This window comes from Pteropus medius, unplaced genomic scaffold (genome assembly GCF_902729225.1).
Source record: "Pteropus medius unplaced genomic scaffold, Ma_sr-lr_union100, whole genome shotgun sequence".
NCBI classification, from domain to species: Eukaryota; Metazoa; Chordata; class Mammalia; order Chiroptera; family Pteropodidae; genus Pteropus; species Pteropus medius.
In genome coordinates, this window is record NW_024352785.1 from 17,394,126 (window position 1) to 17,415,714 (window position 21,589).

The 21,589-nt window shown below is 37.7% G+C and overlaps 2 long non-coding RNA genes and 1 pseudogene across 2 annotated transcripts in view; 2 read left to right on the top strand and 1 right to left on the bottom strand.

The window, feature by feature from the left end:
- The window catches only part of LOC120590899 (uncharacterized), a 561,246-nt gene that overhangs the window by 96,587 nt on the left and 443,070 nt on the right, over positions 1 to 21,589 (bottom strand). The gene's annotated exons all lie outside the window — the stretch shown is intronic.
- The window catches only part of LOC120590902 (uncharacterized), a 52,925-nt gene that overhangs the window by 25,851 nt on the left and 5,485 nt on the right, over positions 1 to 21,589 (top strand). Inside the window, exon 2 of the long non-coding RNA XR_005649806.1 lies at positions 17,795 to 17,917. This is a non-coding gene — a long non-coding RNA (uncharacterized LOC120590902). The remainder of the gene's footprint in view (positions 1 to 17,794; positions 17,918 to 21,589) is intronic.
- On the top strand, positions 15,037 to 15,155 carry LOC120591043 (uncharacterized; annotated as a pseudogene).

The window sequence follows — 21,589 nt, forward strand, 5'->3', positions numbered from 1 at the left end:
TGTAACTTTGTGAAGGAAAAGAACTGGATGTTAGGAGAGAGGATTTCGCTTTAAATTGGATGGTCTAGGAAAAGCTTCCTGAGAAAGGACATTAAGTTGTATGCGTTTCAGGAGCCTGTCTGCCTGTGGTACAGCCTGGTGGTTGGAGGGTAAGGTTGGAGAAGAAATTGAGGTGGTATCTTTGGCCAGTTTACTCAGCTGGAAAACAGGTTTAGTGATTGGATTCAAATCCCAGCTTTGCCATTTATTAAATACATGACACTGAATAAACCATTTAACCTCCTTGTGCCTCTTTTTCTACCTTCTTGTATTGTGGACGACATTAAATATGATAACTATACATAAAACATTCAAAAAAGGCTTAAAAATAGTAAGCACCCACTGATGTTAAATATCTTTGGATGCTATAAAAAGTTTGGATTTTATTAAGTATGGTGCAAGGGTTCAGGAGTGTTTTAAAATGTTTTTAGAATTTAGGAAATCTGTAGCCTGAACAGTAGTATTATTAAGGGAAAAAGGTAAAAACGAGATTCTGATTGACAGGCTACTTCAGAAGTCCAAACTCTTAATCTAAGTTGATAAAAGTGGATATGAAAAGATGTGAAAAGCGATAAACCAGACAAAGTGCCCCCCATGCAGTAAGAGCTCAATAAATACTAGTCATCACGACTCTGATCATTTACTCGCTCACTAATTGCCCTTTTATGTATTAGCACCAGATGATGATGGGTACCTGCTTAATGTATAAGTACAATCATTCATCTAAATTAGTAGTTTTCAGTGATCCTAATAATGTCAGATACAGGAAAGCAAATGGGTTATACGATTATTTATTTGGGGGAAGATTTCTAAAAACATGAAGATGCTGGGAGGAAGCCTAAAAGAAATGCGTTGTACCAGGTTGAGGCAGGCAGTGAGGTAGATCAAAGCAGGCGGAGTGGGAACTGAGTGAGCACTAGGGAGGTGTCAGGGCCTGGCCTATCAAGTGTGAGGTCTAAAGCGGTGAAGGACAGTGATCCAGGCCAGGGGTGAAGCAGGACACATTATGGTTAGGGGCAGGTAAGGCCCAGAGATCAGAAAGATAGCAAGATGAGTAGCAGCCAGGCTAAAGCAGTCAGAAGCTAGATTCATTCATTCATTCATTCATTCATTCATTCATTCATTATTTATTGAATGTTCACTATATGTCTGTTCTTCTAGAAGCAGGTGCTTCAGACACAAGGGACAAAGATCTGTGGCCTCATGGAGCTTACATTCTAGAATGGGAAAGCAGATACATAGATGATAAATCAGTAAATTACTATATTAGAAGATGTTAGGAAAATACAGGAAAATAAAACAAGAATGGAGTATTATTTGATGGTTTTTACATCGACCAGTGAGCTAGAAGCTACTAAAAAGTTCTGAGCAGAGAAGTGACATGATTTATCTTTCAAAAAGATCCCTTTGGCTCAGAACAGACTGTATGGGATAAAGGAGATCAGTTAGGAAGCTATTGCAAAACTCCAGATGAGAGAGGATGGTGACACGAATATGAATGGTACAGTGCAGTGACTGAGGAGTTGGAGTCTGGATATAGTTTGCAGGTAGGGAAAATTGGATTTACTTCTGAATTGAAGGTAGAATGTGAGAGAAAGAGGCAAATGCCTGGTAGCATGCTGGAGCTAGCTTTCACTCACTTAGGAGAGCTGATTGTATTGTCACTTCTTACCTCTGCCCACAGTGACATATATACCTATGAGGGATGCATGGTTGCAAAGGTGTGCTATGTCACCAAAGTGAATCTGATTATTCAGACAAAAAAAAAAAATGACACTTGCCATCACCTTTTAGATATCCTGCTAGGCCTGAGCAGAAAAAAATGTGTTTTGGGAGTTGAGGGTGGTCTTGAAGCTAGTGGTCTTGGTTTGCAGAGTACATGCGACACAAACATATTTTAATGGAGATATGCATCCACCTGGCCCCAGTGGTAACTGAGACGGTTCTAAGCACTTAGAATTTCTGGAAAGCATTTATTTGTTTGAGAGGGTTTGCATATTATCAAAGCAATTCAAAGACAAAGCAAATTCTTTTTGGTGAAATACTCTCTTCAAAGCGTCTAAATGGGTATGCCCAAGACTAATCATATTTTTCTAAAAAAATCATGTCATTAAGTGGCTGAAGGAGGAGCCATTTTTACTGCTGGCACGGAGCTCGCTCTTTTCCTGACAGCTGCAAAGCAAAGCCAGTGTGCCCCTGCATGGGCAGATTTCCTTTTGCCTTTCTGTTCTGCTGAGCTTGTTCATTTAATCTCACAGGGGATCTGACAGCTTTCATCAACTCCTAAAGCATTTCTTTAGCACTCATTGAAAGGCACAGTAAGAGACAAGAAAGATGCTGAGGGGGGCTCACATGTAGAGACCTGCTTTGGGCTACGTGAGCAAAGTCTGCCTCTTTCCCAAGTGTCTAATGTTCGGAATTAGGACTAGAAGTAACAATTCCAATACTCTGTCTTTATGATAGCTCAGCTAACAAATGTAAATGTTCAGCATCACCCACTTATTGGACAGTGGATGATTCACATCATCGGGATATGTCAAGTGCTTTTAATTTATGAACTGTATGTACAGTTCATGTGGCTAATACGTATCTTCCTGAGTATACCCTTTGTACATGGCAAAGACAGTTTGACAATCTACACAATTCTGCCCTCAGATAAGCTCATTTTTGTGCTCACCAGATAATCGGAAAATTCTGTTTGCCCAACTGGACATCTTCTCTAGTGACAATCCAAGACAGAAGACCTGATAGAGAAGTTATAACCCTGCAGCTTATGGAACTCATCACCTCCTTGAAAATGCTGTCCATACAGTTTATCTCCAGAGAGCACCCCATCCCTTTTGTCCTAAGAATCTCAGGTACTGGCTGCTCAAGCCTGGCCATTTCAGCCTTCTCATGCTGGCAGGCGTTTGCCAAGGACTTGCTCCCCCCATGCACTCACTTGGCCTTCCTAATGAAACCTAGAGCTGCCCACAGGAAAAAAAAAGAGGCTAATTTAGATTCTGGACTATAGGATTAAAAGAAGTTCTTTGTCCAACAGTATTTTCTATGAGGAAAAAAACACTCTGTATTTGTACTGCCTAATATGATAGACACTAGGCACATGTGGCTATTGGGTAATTGAAATGTGGGTAGTCTGGCTTGAGGATCTGAATTTTTCATTTTATTTTATTTTATTTTATTTTATTTTATTTTATTTTAATTAATTTAAATTATTAATTACCACATGTGTGTAATGGTTATCCTACTGGGCAACCGAAAGATGTAAAGTCTCCAAGGCTTCTGTCCTGAGACTGAAAAGTCTATCTCAGTTCTTAATGGAAACTATCAGCATTAAGGTATCGCTGAGGATGCTACTTAGGACCTGGCTTGAGAGAGAAATTTGCAGCCCCAGCAGCTGGGCTCTCAGGACTTTGTGCTCGCTCCATCCCCAAGGTGCCAGACCATTCATGTTGTCCTGAGTGTTTAAGACTGGGGGTTATGTGACTCCAGGGATCCTCAGCCCTGTCTTATTTTATGTCAACGTACCTCCTGGGGCACAATACTATAAAATGTGAATGAATAATACCCCCTGGAGTTATGCAACACTGTGTTACACAAAACATTGGACAAAATTTTCTAGACTCGAGAGAAAGAGCTCTCCTGCTTTTGGGGACTCTCCTGTTGTCTCATGTGGTCATGAGTCCGGGAAGGGGAAATAGTGGGAGAGGTAGAGTGAGGGTGGGGGATCCCACTGGGACTGTGCCCCTACTTCTTTTTGGATTTGTCACTTTCTAGACCTCGTGTGTGTGCACATCCTGTTTGATTTGCCTCACTCCATGTGTTTCTCCAGGTCAGAGATGATCTAGAAACCAGGCATGACTTGATGTATGACCCAAGGCCAGTCAGTCGTTCGGCTCTTTTAAGCCAGCATCAATCCCTCGCTGAGACAGCCTTGCTCCACGAGCTCATGGAAAGGTACATCCCATGAGTTCTCTAGTCCTAGATTTTTCACATATGAAGTAACTCAGCTTCCCTAAACTTCAAATTGAGAGAATCAAATAAAATGATGGATGTATAATATTATTACGTATGTTTTTAAGAGTAGAAAAAAATCTTTTAGGGCTATAGGCTACACAGGGTTCATGATATGAGACCTAGGGTAAGATGAAGAGACTGGAATGGAGTCAGGATGAACTACAATACCCTTACTCTCTCCTTTTGGTCTAGAGATCAGTTGTGGATTAGCAGGTGGCTTTAATGCCTCCTTTCACGACAACTTTCATGGGAACCCTTTTACCACCCTTGCCTCCTTCTGTCAACCTCTTCAAAATTTTCACTACAACTTTCATGGGAACCCTTTTACCACCCTTGCCTCCTTCTGTCAACCTCTTCAAAATTTTCTTTGCCTGCAAGTACTCCACTTGGTCCTTCAACTGTTTCAGCTGCTTTGACCCAGATGACATGGAAGTGGTTGAGAATGAGGAATCATTTGGTGACTTTGGCTACTTAGGCTTTGATGGGCTAGTAGGGGCTGAATCCTTGGCACAAGGTACAGGACACACCTGTGGGGCATGAGTTCTGGGTGTTCCTGGTGGAGATCTCTAAAGCTCTACCAAGTCAATGAAGATCATAGTGTGGTACCCCATTGGACAGTTAAACTATTTGCATCAAGGATAAAATCTACATATCATCATCAAGCATGAACACTTTTGCCAGAATAGCACCAATGTGTTCCATGGTGCCCTGATCAGACACAAGGAGATGAGACTTGAATATGAAGTTTTCTGTGTCCGTAGGGGGAAGAAGGATGATAACAGATAATGGGAACATTTCTATTCCTTCCCCCAATCTGGTCCATTCTTTATCTTTTTATTCTTTTGCTTCCTTTCTCACTCACTCTACACCTGGCCTCTTCCTTGCTATTTGCCCTATTTTTCCCTCAGGCACTGTGTGTCTTCACCGTGACCATTTCTACTTATGGCTAAGAGGATCTTGTGCTCTGCAATGATGTCATCGAAGCAGGCCCAGTGAAGAAACTGTGGAGAGTCCCCAGGTACCCATCCCGAGAGGAGAAATTACTGTTTCACATGGTTACTTCTGAGAAAGTTTGACACAACAGATCTCTCAGCAGTATTTACTCTGTTCCTAGACTCTGTCTGTTTGGCTAGTGTCTATCACAGCAATATTCCTTTCACCTCTAACACATATATACCCCAATCAATGTCTACACTATTCTATGTCCACTCACTACTAGCTACTATTATGGGTATAAAAAAACCTCACTATTTTTAGGAGAATATTCCTTTCTGGGATCCCCTTCTGAAGTGGGCTGTCATGGGATTAGAGAACTTGCCTTAGTTAGGAATGAGTTATCATGACCCTAGCTTTGAATCTGTCTAGTGGCCAGACAATGGCCTACACACGACTTGAAGATGAAGTCCAAGCCTGCAAATAAATAGCATGTTCTCCTTCCCCTCCCCTCCTTGCTAAAACCTTTCCTCTGCTCCTTCTTCTCTTAGGCCTTCCCTATCTGGGGAAGGAAAAGGAGAGAAGAGGTATTTCTTTACCAGCTCTCCCACCCTGGATCCATAGTGTCCAGCAGTCAGATAGCTAACATTGCTACACACATGTTCACACACAGATGCCACCCACACAGAACTGTCTGCATTTTTTTTCATGTTGAGGTAGAAGGCAGATAGAAATAGCTTGTGGTCAGAGCCATTGAGCATTAGTCACTTTTATTTGGGGTTAGGAGGTAAACAGGCCTACAAATTCCTACCAGAGAGCTCTCCACCCAAACACACATAGCTCTGGAAATTCTGAGCTTCCTACTGCTCTAGAGTGTGCACAAGGGTGGAAGACAGGCAAATGGTGGACTGCTATATATCCTCAATAAGGCTAAGCTGAGAGGTGGCAAGCAGGGCCCATGTCCCAGCTTCATTAGGAACAGAAAAAGGGCTCCTGGGAATGGGCAGCTATTCCCACCACAAGATTCAGGGGAATGGGTTCTCCCTACTCACATCTAGTCATCCCCAAATTTCCAGTTTCCGCTTTTATGATCGATAAAGCTACTTGATTTCCTATCCTTCCTGGTATCTGAGTAGGGAATTTCAGGCCTTATTATGTCCGTGCAACCCCACCTACCTTCTATAGCTGAGAAGAGCAGGGGAAAGACTACCCAATCAGGTCTTGTGTCTTTTTTTATTTTTTCACTTTGGTAAGCCCCAAAATGCTTTTTATACTAAGCTATCAAGGTAATTTTGGGGGAGAGGGGGTGTGGGGTAGGAGATAATAGTATTATGAAAAAAATTAAGTATTTAAGACATATGATATGATCAAGTGCAAACAATTCCATGAAGTACATTACTGGGAAAGAAAATTTACAAAATTGTAATAGAGTAGGTAGATTAAATTTCCATATTAATATTGAATTAAATGAATTGTGCATTGTAGGTATCACTGTAACTTGTGTTGTTTGCATAATATATTCAAAAGAACTCATTGCAATGTTACATCTGGGCATGAAAGAAATCAATCCACTGACACTGACTAGTTTTAACTAGTCAGGTAGATCTCGATTAGTGATACATTTATGCATTTAGAAACAAATCTAACGTGTGTGTACTCTAATACAACAGTTGTCTTACATGGAGCAGATGTTAAAGTGAAATGTCTTAAAATAATAAAGTTGCAATTGATGGAAAATTTATTTTACACTGCTTTATAGATAAAATTTATAATTCAATTCCTCAGTCACACTAGCCGCATTTTAAGCACTCAGTAGCACCATGTCACTAGTGGCTACCACACTGAACAGCAAAGGTGTGGAAGAAAGCATGAAGGCTACATTGCCTCATCCATCTCTCTTCTCTTCTGATAGGGTGGTGGTGGTCATGGTGAGGAAATGGGAAAAGAAAGACTTTAAAATTGTTACCCATGCTTTAATTCATGATTTCTGATAAAAAGGAGAAAAAGAAGCATTCTTAAAGAAGCATCCATAAAAAGGAGTGGATAAGTCAATGACATGTTCATTGGATTTCCTTCCTTTTAGGCACTTTCTCACACCTGATGTGTTTCTGGACTATTCTGATGGGAGGACTGCTGTCATCATTGTCATTTGATAAGGCGACAGAAACTGGCTTATCAACAACTAATCACTGCACAGCCTCTGCTGGTTACTTAACCTCTCTCAGCCTCAGTTTGCTTATATGTCAAATTATTAAACACTCGTCTTACCCATTTCCCATGGCTGTGTATGTATGAGGTAATAATGCTTTGTAAACGTTCAAGTGCTCTAATTATTTTGCTAATTATAACTAACATTGTACAGAGACCATTTTTATTTTCATGGTTAACTCTCTTACCAGACATGAAGTCCATTTTTTATTTATGTTTTGAAAAATATTTCAATTTATTGCATTTTTTAAATAAACAGAAAACAAGGGAATATTAATATGAGACTTGAAGTCAAGCAAATTTTAATATCATGTCAAATTTGCTATAGGTCTCTTTTCTTCTTTCTCTGTAAGAAATAATAGGTTGTTCATAGAATAAAAGTCCTACCAATTATTCCATTTTCCTTCCTCTCTTTGGGAGGTAACCATTATCACGGAATTGGTGAATTTTCTGCCTATTCAGAGTGTCAGGCTTCCAGGAAGCAGGCAGTACAGTATGGCACTGGAAAGCACAGACTCTCAAGCCGGCTCTGCCACTTTTAATTAGGTGACCTTTAACAAGTTACTAAACTTCTCGGTCTCTTCATCTGAAAAATGATGATAATAAGAGAGTCTAACTCATATGGTGATTGTGAGAATTAAATGCATTTTAAGTGTTTTTAAGGGCCCATGTTAAGTTCTGTATAAGCATTATCTGTCATTAGTAGTAGTACAAATGTTTGTATATACGTAGTGGTCAAGGTTTATATAAAAAGTAACAACGTATTTTTTCTCAGTCAACTGTATCTCTCTGTGAAGTACCCATGTTGATATATTTAAACAGAATGAATTAATTTTGACTTATTTGTAACATTCCATTGAATGTTTACATCATAGTTTATTAATTCTCCAATGACAGACATTTTTACTCTTTCTAGTCTTTTGTTATTACATCCAGGTAATTTGAGTACATGCTTCCTGGCACACTGGTACACATCCTATTCTTTTTTGTTTCACAGGAATCAGTGCCATTCCAGATATAGCAGGTGTTAATGAGTCACTGTTCAAGTGAATTGACCTTTCATGTATTTAGATCTTGGCTCCCTAAGTTGATGATGAATTCCTTGAGACAAGAATGATGGGCACAGAGCAGATCTTCAGTAGGCTACCAAGACCCTGGTAGAGTGAGGTCAGGCCTTTGGCTGGTACAGCATCAGAGGTTAACGGAGTGAGGGGCTTATGACAACTGTTCCAGGAGAACAAAACATTGAAAGTTCATTTGAAAAAAAGACAGCAAGGGAGGGATTTTTAAAAGAGAGCCTGGTAGTGAAACTCATACTGACATGCTGTAATTGGCCTTCTTTAATGTAAATTGTGATTCTCCAACCCTGAAAGAAAGGGTTATTACTCAAGCTTTCAGGCCAACTTGGAATTGGCACACGTCAGCACTCAAAAGGAAGAGGGATAAGGGAAAGCGAGACCTCTCTGCAGTTCCCCAGTAATACCATGCCATTCCACCTCCCCGCTAACTTGCCTGATTTCATTTGCCTAAAATGCCCTTTCTCCTTCCTCCCTGGCAGACTTCTAAACATGTCCAATGTTCTCTCATATAAGAAACCTCCCAGTCTGGGCTCACCACACTTTTCATATTATTAGTTAATATGAAATGGATGGTCTAGGTCATATCCAGCCAAGTGTCCCATCAAGGATAACTAGAAGAGCTGGATACAAACCAACCAAACAAGAAAACTTCTGTTTGAAGATCCTCAGGCAGCGAGGACTTGAAGGGTAAGGCCCTCGGGAGAGGAAAAGCTCATTATGGTGAACGTGACATTTCATGCTGCTTTACCCTTCGGGGCACTTGCCAATTTTTATAGGATAAAACTATACAGAAAAGTAAGGAGATTGTGAATACAAAATTTAAGCTTTTGCTTGCCCTTGAGGGAAAGGCAGGATATATTAAATAGGGCACACAGGGTTTTTTTGCTTGTTTGTTTGCTATTTTTGTTTTTAAGTAACAGGCAGTATTCTATTTCTTAAACTTGACTGTGATTATATAGCTAATAAGTTTTTTTATTCAAATTTATATGTTTGTAAATACATCTTTTTGTATTTATATATGTGATATATAGAGAGATATATACATCTCTATATATCTCACACACACACACACACATATATTGTGTGTATATATATAGTGTGTATATATATCTATATAGATCTATCTATCTATCTATATATAGGTATATAGATAGATAGATAGATAGATAGATAGATAGATAGATAGATAGATAGATCTCACATTGCTCTGAATGTATATTTATCATGAGGGGAAAAAAGGAAAGAAACTCTGAACTAATAGCTCTTATCCACAGAGAACATATTCCAACCCCCAGCATGATTTTGTGCTTCAGCAATTTCCTCTGACTGCTAGAAATCCTACTCTTCTCATCCATCTCAGTAACTTCTGTTATTTCCAAGTGGTAATAAAGATCTCCAGGGCTGAGAGCTCCAGGTTTCTGATTGTCGAGTTCTCATCCTGAGAAAATTGTTATTCAGAAACAAGAGTATTAAAGCTGGGTGTGTGGCCTCATTCTAGATAAGATTAAAATAGAATCTGAAGAAGGCAATATTTAGGTAGGAGGATAGAAGAAAATGTGAGAAATCAATTTCTTTACAGAATCACCAAGCACATAAAAATTCTTTCACTTGTGTACCTTTGTACATATACATACATAACAATGTGTACACACATGTTGGATTAGGTATGAAAATCAGGAATGAAAGATAAAAATAGGGTAAAATGAGATTAGGAAAGGTTGTAGAAATGGTAGCTAAGTCTATGCAGAGATAAAGTTTGTGTTACAGATAGCAAAAAAGAAGTGATGGATAAACGAAAATAAATGATGAATAAAATCTAAGGAATCAGGTAATCACTAAAGTTAACATCACTTGGGGGCGTGTGATGGTGACCACATAGAACAGATTTCTATAGGAAGTGAGAATAGGAGAGGCTATGATTTCACACCACAAGTTTCATATTACTTCCAAATTTCCAAGCAGAAGTTTTTCCTTCATGTCCTGCTCCACAAAATCTATAAATAATGGCCTTGGGAAAAAAGATTAGCTACGAGACAACTGCCCTATAACTGGCACACACTTTTGTAGTCTCCATGCCTCCTTAAATACAGTACAGCTTAATATATAATGCTTCCGCTAAGAGGATGATCAACTTTAAGTGCAAACATATGGCAGAGTTATAGAAATCAACTTGAACAATTGTTAAGAAGTAAGAATGCATGAGTTTAAGCAAATGCCTAGAAAAAGTATAACATCTAATATTTCAGATATCTATCAGCAATCTCTCGGTAATTCAGTTGCCAAATTGGTATTATTCTTGGAGAAAATATTGTAATAGATCTAAGAAATATAATAAAAATCACCTGAACTGAGTGAGTTTTTTTTCCTGGAAAAAATGAGGGGGTGCTGAAGTGAAAATAGTGTACTGAGAATATAAAATACAACATTAAAACTGTATGAGGGGTAGACAAGAAAGCAATGAGACATTTTGGTCAGTAGTGAAAATATAAGCACCTAAAATGCATATAAAGTATCTACATATGTAATATATAAATAGATATAAATACACGTGTACATATGAAGAGGGAGTTTTGACATCTAATTTCTAAATGTAGAGAGGTCCACATCAGAAAATCATTCTCATTGTATTTGCCCCATCAGTCCTTGCTGGCATTTTCTATCTGTAGGATTTATCATTACACATTATCATATATGCTTTCTCTTTGTTTTCTTAGATATCTTAGGCAAGGTCCATGAACTAGCATTAGCTACTAATGCAGTAATTTCTTATTTTGTTAATTTCAAGAGGTATGTAAATTTCTTTAGCAATTGGAAACAAAATAAATTTACATGGGCTTTAGTTTTTAAAAGCATTTAAAATATTTGCCATATAATTCTTTAGGCAGGAAAATAAGTCATGCTCTTAATCATAATGGCAAAGAGAGCCTATTGCAGTTCACTAAACCGTCCTCCCAGCCCCATCTAGCCGCACTTTCAACAGCTATTTCCAAAATATATCCTGTATCCATCTAATTCATCCACTTCTAATCCAATCCATGCTGCATGTGCTGTAGCCAGAGCTGCTGCAAAACCTGCTAACTAGTCTTTGTGCTTTTTCTCCTGTCCTGTTCAAATATAAATTTCAATAGTTTGTATATTTCATATAAATTGGTTATAATTTATTTAAAATAGTTTAAAAATTCTTCTTCACATAAACATCAGGTGATTATCTTAAAATGTAAATCAAATCTTAATATTTTACTTGTTCAGAACCTTCCAGTGGTTATCCACTGCATGTAGACTAAGGTCCAAACTCCATCCCATGGCTCCAGGGCCTTATATAATCTCACTCCTACCTAGTTCCCCAAGCTCATCTAATCCCACCCGCTTTTTGCTCCAACTGCTCTGAACACACCAGCTTCCTTTTTCATTATTAAAGTATAGCTAATGTACAATGTTGTATTCGTTTCAGGTATAAACATAGTAATTCAACATTAATATACTTGATAAGTGATCATTATGCTATGTCTGGTAACCATATGTTTCTTTTCTGTTCTATTGTCAAGTTCTTTCCCACTTAAGGACCTTTTTCAACATGCCTGAAGATAGTTATCACTGACTTTCCCATGCCTGGTACCTTCTTCCTAAAGGTCTGGACTTAAACCTTCTCACCTTCATGAGGTCCTTCTGACCTCAAAGCAGCTTCTTTCGTCCAACTCTCCCCGATCATGCTACTCCTTCAACTACTACTCTTAATTTCCTTCCCAATCTGTCACAATCTATATTTGTCTGGTTTTACTTTTAGTTTGTCTACTCGTTATTATTACGAACATTAAAATGTAAATTATGTAAGGGAGGTATTTTTTATCTATCTTGTTCATCATTGTATTACAAGTAGTACCTAGTTCAATATCTGCCATAACAATGCATTTGACAAATATTCGATAAATGAACGAACAATTGAATTTGCTGTTTTTCTTTCTCAGTATATTATGCCTATACTTAAAATTCTTCAATGACATTCAATTGACTTTAATAAAATTTAATCCCTTATCGTAGTCTGCAGTTCCCTATATAATCTACCTTGAACATCTCTCCAATTCATCTCTTATCATTCTCTGTTTTACTTACAATGTTTCAACTTTACTGGCCTTACTCTTCCTGAAACCATATTAGTTAGTTAGCAATCGCCACATAATAAATTACCCCCCAAAATAGTGGCTTAACATTAAACATTTATTATATCACAGTCTCTGTTGATCAGAAATTTGAGATGGCGTCTTTGGGCGGTTCTGGCTTGAGATCTCTAATGGTATTGCAATCAAGATCCTTACTGCGCTCACTCAAAGGCTTGATCAGGAGCAGAAGATCCATGACATAGTTACTGGCATCAGGCCTTTCAGTTCTTCACCAATTGTTGGTAGAAGACGTATGTTCCTTGCCATATGGCCTTCTTCATAAGGCTTTTTGAGTAGTTTCATGTTATGGCAGCTGGCTTTCCCCAGAGGAAGGGAAGAAAGGGAATAAAACAGACACTACAATGGCTTTTGTGATCTTGCCTCAGTAATCACACTCTGTCATTTTCAAACTATCCTATCGATTACAAAAGTCAATCCTATTCAATGTGGGAAGGTGCTACCATGAGGCAGGGATAGTGGGGTTATCTTGGGGGCTGCCTTGCACAGTCTGCCCTCTGTCCTATAATGATTCACATGCTCCCTACATGAAAAATATACTTGCCCTTCCCCCCAAAAAACCTCTCAAAAGTCCCATTCTATTATATTATCAGTTCAGAATCTAGAATTTTGTTATCTAAATAGAGGTCCCAGTGCAGATGAGGCTCCTCGGGCATGAATCCTTAAGTAGAGCCCCTCTAGTACAGTTTCTTTTGATCTTAAGATCTATGAACTGTAGAGATAAGTTATATTTTTTATTTTATACCCAACATATAATGTTAGGATAAGCCTGGTATAACCACTCAAAAAGAGGTAAAATTGAAGGTACACAGGAGTCACTGAAATTCAGCCAGACAAATGTTATAAGTTCCTTTAGTAGGACCTAGTCTTACACCTGCCTAAGGATAACTCTGTGTGGCTCTTGGTTCTGCCCTCTGATCATCCATCCTCTCATTCATCTTTCCTTGTCCATGAAGGATAGTTTATGTTTGCTGCTGCAAAGCTTTCTTAGCCTGCTGCCACTCAATAGAATTTTGAGGGTCTTTTAATTTTGCATTGTCTCTATCTTTTTCAGTCCAAGCTGGCAATGTTTCTGCCAATATAATCATTTTTAAAACTATGGGTTATTTGTGAGTTGCCTTGAAGTTCAACCCTTGTCGTAAAATCCATATCCAGAAATTTCTATAAGATAATACCTTCTCTACCTTGGCCTTCCCTGGAGACTGCTGAAGGACAATACTTTAAGCTTCTTAGAAAACATAAAGTGGCTATCTACGGTGCCACTTTAGCTCTTTATTAGGTCTTGGCAAATATCTTTATTGCCATTCCCTTGGCTTTATCCTTAGACCATGTTTTCCCAGCAGGACCTTGGGCTTTGTCCTTCCCTGAAAACCATTTCTTAGTTTTAGCATTGTTTATCATCTGGAAGAGGCTTGTCAAAATCATTGAGTCCTGTCTTTTTGTTTTGTTTTATTCGTTTAACAATTTTTCCTTTAGGTTATCTCTTACCTCTTTTATTTTACATAATTAGGAAGATGTCTAGAAATCTCTTTAGCTAGATCACTTGATTTATTAACCACGTTGTCTAGTTTCCACATGGCTACAGGTAACAGTGGTGCTAAACTTTCTACCAATATATAAGAATCCCCTTTCCTTCATTCTGCTTTAAGCCCTCACTATCAGCCTTCTCAAAAGCCATCAGGCTTCTACCAATATCCTGTTCAAGGCATTTTAGGTTTTTTACTCTCTTCTCCTCAAAGTTCATCCATCTTCTTCTCACTGCCTGGATTCAGAGCCAATCTTACATATTTAGGTATTTGTAATAGCAGCATTCCACTTTCATTACCAAACTCTACATGAATTATCCATTGCTGTGCTACAAATGACTCAAACTTAGTGGTCTGAGTCAATAATAAACAAACATTTATTATTTCTCATTTTCTATGGTTCAGGGATTTGAGAGTGACTTAGCTGGTAAGTTCTGCTTTGAGGTGTCTAATGAGGTTGTTGTCAAGATGTTGGTCTGAGCTGCAGTCATTTGGAAGTTTACCTGGTACTTGACCATCCATTTTCACTTCAGCTAATTCACATGGCTGTTGGCTGGTGGCCTCTGTTCTTCATTAGCTCTTGGCAGATGTTTTAGTTCCTTATCACATGGCCCTAACCATATGTTGAGTGTCCTCATGACATGGCAACTGACTTCCCCAAGAATGAGTGGTCCAGGAGAACAAGATGGAAGCCCCGATGTTTTTAATGACCTAGCTTCATAAGTGATATTATTTCTGCATTGTCATACTGGTTATACAAGTTAGCAGTATTCATTTTGGCAGGATGTTATATACAAAGACATAAGTATCAAGGGGAATGGATCACTGGAGGCTGGTTAGCACAAGGATATTGTCATTTGCTTTTGCTTCTATCTGCGTCACCTTTCCCCCGCTAGATTTTTGCAAGGGTAATACCTAATCCTTTGAGTCTCTGAATAAATGTCACCTTCTCAAAGCATTCCACCTTTCCCACATCTTACATTTCTTCATAATTTCACTTTCTTTTATATTATGCCATTTTGTTTTATTTACAGGTTTTGTTATTAAAAATAATTATTTGTCTATGGCCATGCTACCCTGAACAAGCCCGATCTCATCTGATCTTGGAAGCTAAGCAGGGTCGGGCCTGGTTAGTACTTGGATGGGAGACCACCTAGGAAGACCAGGTGCTGTAGGTGTAAAAAATAAAAAATAAGGGATTGTAAACTGACAAGGTCCTTGCAATCTCTGAGGTCAACCAAGGATTGCCTCGCCTAAAAAAAAAAATAATAAAATAATTATTCAAATGTATTTCCTTCCTTGTTTGTCATTGCTTTTTGTTTTCCACTACTAGAATGTAAACATTCTGAGGGCAGGAACCTTGTTTATCCTTGTCACTGCTCTATCATCAGTGCTTAGAGTAAGGCTGATACATAAGATCTATCCAATAAATATTTGTTCAATTAATAAACAAATGTATTCCACAGGGTTTTATACATTACTTACATTTCCCTTTAGAAGGTCTATTTCATGGAAGGATTTAAGCTAGAATGGAAAGACGATGGAATTATACATTATGGAAAGATATGAATTAACCAGAAATAGGTTCTGAGTTGCTTGGGGGTGAAATGTTTCTTAATGTTATAGAGATCCTTTGTTTTTAAGAAGGACTCGCTCTTTTCAAAGTGGAGCTACATAAGAAAGGATTCATTTAGCTGAGCAGGATTTGAAAGGCCCCACATATTCTTACATGAAAATAGGACACATATCACAGAACGGAGTCCACAGGTTACAAACTAACGTAGAACTGCATGGGCATGGAGACATGGGCACGGCACAGGGCCAGCATTTTTCAGAAAACATTAAAAGGCCACCTGATAGAGTCCAGTTTTTTAAGGTGAATGTTCAGCAATTGGAAATGCAAGGAAAACAAAAAACAAAAATCACTACAAACCACTCCATGACTATGTGATAAGATCAAGGACTTACTAAAGACAATCAACAGAATTAAGCAATACAGAGTGTGAGAGAAATTAAAAATTATTATTTTTCTCATCCTGTATTGTGTCATAATTTTATCAACCTAGAGGTTGAATTTTATGTATTGGGAGTTTTGTATATGTCACAGAAATACAACTAAAACTAGATTAAGCACGTGGGAAAAATTTTTGACTATTGTAATTTGAAAAGACACCATGGTAGCTCCTTGCTTTAAAAAGGAAAAATGAAAACAAATATAAACAAACAAACAAAAACACTCAGGAAACAGGGCCTTTGGAGTTTGCTACTTGAAATTTTAGGCTAAGTGTTTGTTATGTCTACCTGCCTTCTCTATTTGAGTCTGCTTTTTCTTTCTTTCTTTTTCTTTTCTTCTTCTTCTTATTTTTCCCACCTAGTATTATTCTCATTTTTCCCTTCTTCCAATCCCATTACTGCTTTTTAGAGAATTTTTTCTCAGATTCCCTGTGGTTTAGATAATAGAACAAATGACACGCCTGACATATACAAATTCCAGTGTCAGTTATAATGCTCGGCCAACTGGATTTCATTTTGAAAATTTGGGACAGACACACAAAACTTTCTTAAATGTCTGTTGAGTATCGGACTTGGAAGTCATGAAGCTCCAGAGAGGCCAACGTCAGCCTAAACTGAGAAAAAGCAGAAAATGTTGGCATACAGTGGAAGAGATAATAAAAGAAGGAATTCTGCTTCTGGTGATGGTGGATTAACTTATAGCACATCAATCTTCATAATAAAGGCAACGGTAAAAACTGGAAAAATATAATAGTAATCTGTTTGAATTATTACTGAGTTATCAGAACAGCCTGTGCTTGATGCGTCAACATCTCTGGGAGAAGCATACTCATTAAGGTAAACATGACATTCCATACTGCTTTTTGCCTCAATCCATTTGTTGATTCATAAGTAGCATTGCCTAACACACTAATAAATCAAGCAGAAAGAGTTGACTAAGGGGTATAGAAGCTGAATATAGCCTTCAGGAGTCTCATGGACCTGGTAAGAAAAATTCTGACATTCAGGGTCTCAAGGCAGCTCAAGGCTGAGGGGCTAATATTTTGAAAAGAAGGGAAGCTCAGAGAAGTAAACCTGACAGTGTGAGCTGCTTTCCCCGGAGGCATTTGTCGTTCATAAATGAAGCAGATTGAAAGTCTGGAGATCCAATCGGAAAACAGTTGTTAAAAAGCTGAAAACCTAAGTATAGTTAACAGTAGTCTTACTGTGCTCGGACATAAAATTGGAGCTAAGAGCCTAACAAAGTCAAAGGAACCTAGTAAACAGCTCAGTCTTCAGTTGGGACATTTGAACAACTAGATAGGTGAGTCCTTAAAAAGGTTAAAATCTGGTTCCAGATCAATTCAGGGTAAGACTAGATAAAGGCCTATTCTTACTCTAACTTTCTGCAAGAAGCTAAAGAAAAATCCTCTCTCAGAGGAAGGCTACATTTCCAAAGCCTCTCAAGCTTTTTTTTTTTTTCAAATTCAGTTTTCAGTTAAAATTTACAAGGCATACCGAAAGATAGAACCAAGAGGGAAAGCAGACAAAAGAAACACTTACACAGATGATCTAGACATTGGGGTTATCTCACATGGACTTTAATATAACTGACTAAAAAGCCCCCAAAGTTGATGACAAGATGGAGACTTTCTGCTGAGAATAGGACTCTATATATTAAAACATAAAATAAAAATTCTAGATTTAAAAAATACTATAATTGATATACTTACTTTCATCCTGGATATGTACTACTATAATCAAATGTAATTTATATTGTCTTAACATCTTATTGCTGTTTTAATTTACATACATCTTATTGCAGGGTGAGTGTGAAGCAACTGAAGAAGCCACACATCGCTGGTATATCCACTTTGGAAATTTGTCTAGTGGGATCGACTTATGTTGAATATGCACGTAACCTACAATCAAGGATTTCTACTCCCAGGTATACGTCTAACAGAAATGCACAAATATGTGCACAAGAGTTACGTGCGTGCACAGAAGCACATTTTTAATAGTCAAATATAAAAACAAGCTGAATTTCCAACCACAGTAGAATGGATAAATTCAGGCATATTTGCACCACGGAATACTATAAAGCAATGGAAAGAAATGAAACAACACATAACATTATAGGTGACTCCCACAAAAATATTGGGTGACAGAGACCAGATGTACAAGACTACACATTGTATAGTTCCATTTTATGAAAGTTCAAAATCGGATAGAACTAATTTATGACAGTTCACCTTTGAGTGGAGAGAGCTAAAGAGTGAGAGAGGCAAAAAAGGTTCTTCCAACATAAACACTGTTCTAGTTATCAATCTGGGTGGTGATTTCACTGGTGAGTTCACTTTGTGAAAATTTATTGAACTGTACACTTACGGCTTTTATACACCAATAAAGCAATTTATTTAGAGAGAGGGAAAAAAGTGAAGAGAGAAGCAAAGATACAGCCTGTGCAAGCCCCAAATGAGATTCAGAGGGGAATTGTGGCTCCTGTTGGCTCTCCTGTCCTGGGTTTGGTTTCTCTGATGCTTAGCTGTTTTCTTTGCCTATGGTTTTGTGAGATAGTTCTCCAATAATTTCCCTCCCTACCATCCATCTTTTTTCTTTTTTTTTTCTTTTTTAAATAAGCTATCCAAACTAACCTTGAAAGTATTTTTTCAACTTGGAACATTTTGAAGGAAAAATAGTAAAAAAATGATTCACTGAGAATAACCTGAATATACACATGAATAGAGCATATATTTTTAATTCTACCTCTTTAGTTACAAGAAGCTAGGTTCTGACATACAATCCCTGAATAACACAATTTGTAAGAAATTTTAATGAACACATAGCATCAAAATGAAAAATTCATAGGTACCTTTAAGAGCAATTTAATTGCTTTTTAAGGGCAGATTAACTAAAGTAAATTTAACTAAAGAATGTTTGAAGTAATTCAAAATAAGCAAATATTCCACTAAGCATCTTTAGAAAGAACCTCTGGAAACACAGTTCCAAAAGAAAACAACGCAGATCAGAAAACAGATAAATCAGATAGAAATTATAGTGGCTAGATTGATGTATTTATGACGTAAGGTGATTAGCAGTGATATTCCTGAAGATTTTCAGAATCAAAGGATCAACTACATTTGACCATATCTGGCCCCACATATTCATTTGAAATAATTTAATTCCAAAGAAACTTTCAATGGATCAAGTGAAACATATATGGCTTCAATACAGGTGACTGACTGTTGGAAACCCCAGTTGTTTTGTCTCAACTAGATATTTATAGCAGCAAACTAATTCTAGCAAGAAACGAAGGTATGTGAAAACATTGCTACCTTGGCTAAATGTAGTCTACCTTATACTTCAGTTATTTACATCTGTCCCATCTCGTTCATTTGATGCTGCAGTACCTGACGGCACATTTTTTTGTTGCTCATTTTTACATCTAGCAGAATATCTAAGAGAGAGACTCTTTTAACAACGGCCCCTTCTTTAAGCCTATTGCTCAAGGCCTGATGAGCTGGTGTTTGTTATGTCCAGACATTTGTTTGCCATCATTGCTTGCTTTCTCTCAACTCCTCTTTCAGGCATCGGGATCAGTATTTCTTATTGGTCAATTCGATTGGCTTGAACTCTTCATATTTAATTCTTCCCAACCAAAGAGTTTTATTTTGGGAATTGAGAGTGTGTTGGGGAGGATGCTGGCAAGACAGAAATCCTGCATCTAGAAAATTTTAACATCTTGTCACTAAAAGGAAATTGTAACTTGCCATATCCAAGATTTTTAACCTTCTAAAATGTGTTTCTCCTTTTCCTAATTACAAAAGCCAGCGTAAACTATTTAATCCTGCAATTACAGGATGAAGAACTGAAAACAGCATAGCCTTAGGCAAGAAGTGAGCATCCTCACACTGTATCCTCATTAGTGAGGATATATGTGCCATCGCTGGGCAACCCATTATGTATCCTCTATTTGTGCATTAATTAAAAAGAAAGCTTGGTGGTAGGATGGATCTGTATGACAGAAAACTATACAATTCTCTAACTAAAACATAGTGTTAAAAAAGCAGTTTTGGGGTCTAATTAAAAAGGCCTATATTTTAGTACACGACACTGCACATATGTTCACGGCTCTCAGCCTCCCGTGCAGCCTCTGAAACATGTTTTGTTTCATTCTGGGAACACTACTGCTATTAAAACACTGTTTTTTGGATGGGGGCTATTGAGCGGACGGAGGAAGGGAGATTTTTCAAGAAGAGGAGGGATTTCCATTGTTTCCAGGAAACTGCTAAAATATGCGGATGCATGTGTGCTTTCTGAGCACTTCCCACACGTTTTCAAGACTCTGTTTCCACCTCTGATTTTTTTCCTCCATTTTCTGCTTAACCTGCTTATTGCTAACATAAACAGATGGGATCCCCCAAATGTGACGGAACAAGATTAGACAGTGACTCCATAGGAAAAATGTAAGACTTCTTTGCAAATGGGAGATAAAAGTGTTCCTAAACTCAGTTCAAAAAGCAGAGGCAGAGCTTTTTACTATTTCTTTTTTTCAAATGATGGGAACTGACTCAAATGTAAAACTTGGCAACGTTTTGTTCCCATGATGATGCATAAGATTTGATTGACTTGTACGCTTAAAAGAGATTTCGAGACTGTTTTTCTCAGGACAATTATAAATGGGCTGAGAGGCAATGTGTTTGAGATAGCACATACTGAAATTACACTGAGACAGGTGGGAAGACACCCAGAATGTTGACTCTGGCCCACTGACTTTTCTCCTATGCCTTCAGCTCCTTATTGTGAATTTAGAAAGGTTTTTATTTTTGTGTGGTGGGTAGCTGGGCTTTGTGCATGATTTAAGAACTAAAGGACAAAGGGGGCTACCTTTCTCCAATTTTTATAAAAGAAACATTTTGAAATAAGATAAAGAATGAAGTATTATTTCCTTATTATTTTTCAAACCCATTACTTACTTTCATAACACAGGTAATTTTGATTATGTTAGAACATGAGCCATTTTGGCAAATGGGAGCTAAGTGCTTTTTACATTTAAACATTTAAATAAATGAATGGAAATCAAGGAGACATATTTTCCAAGTAGATAAGATCATTTCTAAAAAAAAAAAAGGTTGAGCTACCTTTTTTTTTTGTACAGCATGATTTGTACAACTTAAGCCTTTTCCAATTTATGGCACCTTTTGAGCCAAATCATTTTGTTTTAATGTAAAACTTCATAGGTAATTAAAAACATCAGTGAAGAAACGGTAGTTTGCATTCAGACCTCAAATTTCGGAGTGGAATAGTCCACTTCCCCATACTGATTCCATCTTCCCTAGAGTAGAAGTAAAGCCAGCATCACCAGCCATCTTTGAGGTCCAAAATTTCCGAGAAACAGTTTAGCTTCCAGTGTACACACACCTAAAGATTTTAGCCAATAAGAAAGGCATTTATAATTATGTGTTGCAATTTTTGAAGGCCATTCAGCATGACATTTAATCTTTATTCCTGGTCTCTTCGGTACAATACTTCTTTCAGACCATTTATATATGAATCAGCAAATGTAGATAATTTAGGAGCTGGGATATTAAGTTCAAAAATAAATAGAAGGCTCAAAGGA